Source organism: Pterocles gutturalis, unplaced genomic scaffold, assembly GCF_000699245.1.
Source record: "Pterocles gutturalis isolate BGI_N339 unplaced genomic scaffold, ASM69924v1 scaffold17428, whole genome shotgun sequence".
Taxonomy (NCBI): domain Eukaryota; kingdom Metazoa; phylum Chordata; class Aves; order Pterocliformes; family Pteroclidae; genus Pterocles; species Pterocles gutturalis.
The window spans coordinates 27,188-33,973 of NW_010123447.1; positions in this window are offsets into that span (position 1 = coordinate 27,188).

Genomic DNA, 6,786 nt, shown 5'->3' on the forward strand with positions numbered 1-6,786 from the left:
GGAACACACCTCTGTGAGAACTCAATCTCCTGTCAGATACTTTTCTTGAGAAAAAGAAGAAAACCTTTAGATAATTTTAATTTCTAATGTTTTTAATATGCTGTTTTATCTCAGAGATGGAAAATCTGCAGTGAGCAGACGGTTCCATTATGAATATTGCACCAGCATCCTTCTTCCCTTCCTCTCCGAGCTCCTGAGCAGATTAGAGCTCACTGTAACTGATACATGGAAACGTTCAGCTGAGTGCATTAGCAAAGATGAGGAGGAAAACAGCTCATCAAAGTTAAGAAATGCAGAAGTTTTTATTTCAAAATAGGCCAGGTATAGCTAGCTGGATTCTGAGTCTGTGATAGTGAAATAAAACTCATTCAAAAATGATCACCTGTGCAGCAACATGGGAAGAAATAGCTCTCTGCACTTTATTATAGCGCATTGCTTCTCTTGTGAACAGCCAAGGCTGCCAACTGCAGAACACAGTGTGGGGAAGGAAAACTGCAGTGAACTTGACAATTATTTCCAGAGGTTGGTTCAGTCCTAGAAAATATTCATTGGCTCGCTAAAAAAACCCAGGGGTTTCCCCTTTGTTTTCTGAATCCCTTTTTTATTATTTCAGCTGTCTTTGGACAAAGGGAGAAAAAAAAAAAGTGACCACAGAAAGATCAAGAGCACATCTTTGACATTGTTTAGTGAGAAAATACCGCCTGTTGTTGAGTTACGCTGTTAATGCAGAGCAGACAGCGTGTCTCCGTTCATTTCTGTTTGGGTTTTTGGGGGGGGGGTCTCAGCAGAAGATGAAAGCATGGCAGGTGAGTCTGGGTTTATGCTGTTCCCTACAGGAGCGTTACAGATCGTTGCTACTCCAAGAGAAGAACGAAGGGAATGTGACAAATGCCTTCTGCAAACAGCACGTCCTGCATGCTCTTCTGCTCTGCTTGCGCCGGTGCTCCCGTCCTCGGCACCGCAGCCAGCAGAACGGATCCATCAGCCTTGATTTGCATCATGGCTGTGGGGCTTGTATACCTCTGGAAATTGTTTTAATGGTCAAATTAAACTTTTGACCTGCTATACAGCTGCGAGCCACTGGTGGTTTGAGTTGTCTGCAGGAGCGCGTCGGAGATGCTCTGTGGGCTCCGGCGTCGGTCCTGGCAGAGGGCAGCTGGCTGCAGGTAACGGAGGGTGTAAGTGTCAGACGCTGTGTAAGTGTCAGTGTAGACGGGAAGCAAATTTCACTGTAATGTTGAACAGTGTGAATGGCAATTGAAAATGGCAACTACAGCACGCGTGCCTTGATGTCAGGTGCCACATAAGCTGCTGATACTTTTTTTTTTTTTTTTTTTTTTGAGGGCTGAAAGGTATTTCCAGTTCAGCCAGTTACAGGAAGATAATTACGGGTCCCAGGAAACTTTTTGCTGCAGAGATTTGAAAGTGACAAAATCTTGTGTCCTGCTACTGCAGCCCCATGGATTAAAATGTGCTGTAGCATTTCAGAGTGATTTTTTTAATATTTGAAAATGATAAAATAATTATCTCGGAGGGAGGCAGACAGATGTCTCAGCTGGCTTATCTAGCAAATCCTGCCATTTCTCTCAGACGTGACCTTTACCTAGGTCATTTTCTCTTTCTTGCAACTCAACTAGATTATTAGAATGGGCACTGGCTTGCCATACCCTTGAAAGGGATTAAAATCCAGCCCAAGCTGTTCTGTGGATAGAAGAAAGTAAAATGCTTGTAGTCCTGTTCTGATTGTCAGGATGCTCAGGCTGTAATTCAAGTCATTAGGCTTAGTCTATAAAGCCCTTCGTAATCCAAGTCTTAAGAATCTGAAAGGTCACTTGTGGTCCAATAATCCTGAATAGTAAATGTGAAGAGCTAGTGGTGACTGTCCTGATCCTAAAGCACCTCTTAAAATAAATGCTGCTCTCTGCCCCAAAAGCATATGCGTGTTATTTCAGTGGGATCCAAGAGGCTGTGCAAAGAATAAGCAGCTTGTCTGTCACGCACCATGAGGCAACACTGATTTTTTTAAAAATTATTTTAATAACTGGACTGAAGGAATAGACAGGAGGATGCACAAGGTTTTAAAGCCAGACCCTCCTGTGGCTGCCGTGGTCCAGTGCAGAGATCTCTGCTGCAGACTGCTCGCCTCCAACATCCCCCAAATCCTCCCCAAAATCTGGCAGTGCAGCTGCTCACGTTAATAAAATGAGCAAAGGTGGCTCAGAGGATAGGAACAGCCGGGCTTTGCTCATCCCCTGGCCCGGACAGCAGTGGCAGAGATCATTCACACAGGAGAGCGTTCACACAAGGGATGAGGACAGTGGATGTGAGGAGAGGCAACATCTGGCCAGAGGTGCAGCAGCTGGCAATAAAGCAGGGGCTGAGCAGATGTGGCAGATCCCCGGTCACTGTAGCCCAGCTGTGACCGGCTTTGCTGGGATTTGAGAGGCAGCAGCTTCGCAGAGCAGCCCAGCAAGGGGTTTGGGATGTGTTGGTGCAGGATGGCTGTGGGGTGGAGTCCTGGGGTGGTTTTTGGGGGGAAAAGGACAAGTGGCAGCGAGGCAGACTTGGGGGATGCAGGCATGGGCTGATGAGATTGTTTATGGGGGTGATTCCACTGAGATTTATCACCTGTGTTGCTGTATTGGAAGCTCAGTCCTTTACCCACCTTGACATCCCCTCAGGGAGATGCCAAAGGGGTAAAGAAATGTCAGACTGGGAACACTGGACTGTTTGTGGGACCACGTGTAGTGTCGCCTCTCGGTACCCGACACTCCTTTTCATCCGTGTTTTTGTGCCGAGGGCAGTCAGACGCCAGCTGGGAGGAGGGCTGGAGGACTTTGCATTTCCTCTTTAATATCTCCTCGCATTTCAATTTGTTCCATATTTGGAGTGATTTCATCTTTATGTTGTGTTTACTCAGCGGTGCTCTGGATATGGTGATTTCTGTGCCCTGAAGGGCCTGCTTCTCCATCCCATATTAATATGTAACTTCCATTAACATCCAGGCATGGTGCATGCATAAAGGTGCACCGAATGGCTAAACTGTGCTTAAATACCTGGGACCCCCTGGCTTTTCTATACGGAGTGGTTATTAATACCTTGTCCTTGCCGTGGTTCATCGGAGGATGCTGCCACACACGGCAGAGCTGGGGAGATCTGATCATCCCTTTATTACAGACGGGAAAAACAGAGAAAAAATTGCCAGCAGCAGAGAGCAATCAGTGGCTGCGCTGAAAATAGAAACCAGGCTCCTGCTTTCCATTCCCCAAATTTGGCCTCTAGACAACGCTACTATATTAAAAATGTAAATGCAAATATAGAAAATATTTCCTTTTTCAAACCTTCCCTGCTAACGTTTTGTGTCCTTTTGACTCTGTGCTTCACAGAACAAGCCGGTAGCACGTGGATCAAAGACTTGGCACCCAGATGGGCTGCGGTCACTGAACATGGCGAAGGAAACGGGACTGAACCACCAAAACCTCAGTGACCAAACAGCTCATGGCAGAAGGTGGGAGGAGGCTTGTGTCTATTTTGAGATGGAAAAATATTCAGTAGCTGTGGGCTACTGTTCAAAATACTTTGATTACTGTATTTAAGGAAGCCAAAAGTGATACTGGTGGGACAGCCAGTCCCTCAGCCTTTGTGTTCCAGAAAATATTCTCTCTTGTGACGTACCGCAGATATGAAGCTGGCAGCTTAAGAACATGCAGGAAATTTAATCGATATTAACTTTGCAGGTGATGGGTAAATCAAACACAACTGAGGTTTGACACGCATACCCAGAAGGGAGCAGTGAATCGAGTCTCGCCGAGGTGCCGCACAGCTGCAGGGCTCTCACTCTGCCAGCCAGAGATGCTGGCAATGCCATTCATGGGCTCGTTCCTCTGGGTTTGTCCCGGCTTTATTTCTGTTCCCATATTGTTCCTCTATGCTGTAAACAGACTCGATGATCAAAAAAATAAAAATAGCATGTGGATGCAGCCCAACCAAACAGCCAGAGTAAACTTCATGGGAGACACTGAATTTAGAAACACAGCCCTGAGTCACGCCAAAGTCCGTGTTAAAGGCTTTTTAAAGAAGCAATTAGAAAGCAGTCTCCTTTTAAAGACACTTCCCTGCACTCATTACAGGGCCATAACGCTGCAAATTAGGGATAAATTCTGCCAGTGTCACTCTTGCTCATGTCTTTGTAGAAGCAGGGTGTGAGCTGGAGCTGCGCCTGTTCAGAAATCCCCCTGGAGCTGGGGACAGCCGTGCATGGGTCCCCGCTGTGTCCAGAGACACTGGGAACATGGCACAGAGGGATCACGGACACGTCGTCATGGGGACATCGGAAAGAGAAAATGTTATTGGAGCCTGTGTAGGGGATTGAGCCTCCTGCAGTGTATCCCTGCTGGTAAAGCTCAGCTGGTGGCAGAGGGACAAGGGCTGGCCTTGATGAAGTTGATGCATCTTCCCCAAGACATCCCATCCCAGAGCGCAGCTCCTTCCCAATCCCTTTCCACTTGGCAGAAGCCCCAAGTACATGAGATGAGATACAATTTAATCCATGGTGGCAAGCTGAGGATGTCCCTGTTCTCTGGAGCTGGGAAGCTCCATGATCTGATGAGTTCTGGGACCGAGCGGTGCTTCCTGCAGGTCACCGGCCTGCCTGGAGAGCGGGGACATGGTGGGGAGGTGGGGGTGGCAGCTGGAGGTTCATGGGTCTGGGGTACCATCCCGCCACCCTGCACAGATGTGCTCAGCTTTGGTGGGGGGTCAGTCAGGAGCTGAATTTCTGCTTGCAGTATTTTTTGAGATTACGGTGGGCTCTTCTTTATGAAAGGGAGAATACTGATGAATACTGCATAATGATTTAGAAGGTTTTATTCCAACAACTAGACTTACGTTATCATAACTATAAAATCACAACGCATGAGGTGTGCTGACTGCTGCTGGCTTCTCTTCCCATCATCTCCTGTTTCACTCAGGCTTTGGAGCTCTGCGGTTATTTTAATGGCTGGGAAAAACCTGTTCAGAAAAGATCTTTGGTGTCATCTTCATGCTCATAGTTGATATGATAGCAAGTAAAAAGCAGTTTTCATTAGCAAAACTGTCGCCTTTTCCCTTTGTTGCTGGCTTAGGAGAGTGAAAGTTTCACCAATGAAGACTGAATGTGACCCGATTTTCAATGCTCAGCCGGCAGCTTCTGAAACACATCCAGGTTTTGTGAGTTTAATAACCTTGTAGCCACTGACGATTAATTTTTTTACTGGTTCAAGACTGTATCTCTCTGACCTAATTAAGCTTTTGCCTGGCTCCTGAATAATTGCCAGCAAGAGGGCAGTGGCGCTGGCCGGCGCTGTAACCCAAGCGCCTTGTTCGGTTACTGCGGGTTGGTAACTGTCCCCACTGGTAACCTGGTTGGGTAATGCTGCGACATTTTAACTTAAAATTACCGACTGGATTAAATATTAAACTGTAACCTCAAAAGGAGCACGGTGCCCCTCTGGCTGGCGATGCAGTGCAGTGAAATGTCAGCATTTCCGAACCCCACAATTTACAAATCCCTCAAATGCTTCCAGGGGAGGTGTGGGTTCCTTTAGAGCAGCTCTCGACCAAACGGAGACGGGCGTGTTCTCAGTATTGCTGCTTCTGAGAGTCCAGGTTGAACACCACAGGCTGGATTTTTACAACTGCAAGTCGTGTTTCAGTGCTCCGCGGGTAATAAAATATCCGAATTGTGACAGATTGAGTTACTTTATTATCTGTTGGAGGCACATTTTCCGTGTCACCCTTTTTGTATGACTGTTAATGATGAATGCAATTCTGCTCGTTTCTATTGCTGTCTTATGTGGCCTTTGAACTAATTTTTTCCTTTTTCCATCTAGATTTTCCTTCTATAAACCAGGGATAATGGCAATTCTTCTGTTGGAGTGCACTTCAGTTCAAGTGAGGGGTAAAGTGCTGCCGCTGGAGAACCGGCATCCCTAAAATGAGTGATGGACCCTAGGAACCCAGAAATACAGTGGGGGTCTTTAAAACAGTCTGCACAGGGCTGGAGAAGCTTGTATCCCACTTAACCTGGAAAAGGGTAGATTTAGATGAGATATCAGGAAGAAATGTTTCCCTGTGCAGGGGGTGAGGCGCTGGCCCAGGTTGCCCAGAGAAGCTGTGGATGCCCCATCCCTGGAGGGGTTCAAGGCCAGGCTGGATGAGGCTTTGGGCAACCTGGGCTAGTGGGAGGTGTCCCTGCCCATGTCCCTGCCCAGTTACCCCCCGAACTGGATGGGCTTTAAGGGTCCCTTCCAACCCAAACCATTCTGTGATTCTGTGATTAACACCAGTTGAGCACTTTAACCTTCCTCTGACAAATGCCCAACCTGCAGCTCTGAGCAGAGAACCCCAAACCCAGCGAGAGCCGGTGCTCCCGCACTCTGCTACAAGACCTAAGTTCACCATAGGCAGCTCCAACCTAGAAGACAAAGTTTGTGCATGAAATAATGACTTAAAGGCACTTGCTGGTTGCAGGGTCAACCGCATTTTGGCTGTGCAAGGCATGGAGGGGTTTGGGCGGTGGGCTTTGGGCCAGAGCTTGCTGGGGGCTGCCCCGGCTCTGCAGCAGCAGGCTGTCACGGCTGTCGGCACGTGTTAATTAGCTGAAGAGAATGGTCCAAGGCGGCTCGTGCTGCTTTAAAGGGCCGTTCAGGGTCACATTTAAAACGCAGCTCACAAGAAAAATAAATGGAGAAGGGCTTAGTTTGTTCCTGTGGCAGCCTGCAAGCTGTGGCTGCGGGGCAGCGGAAG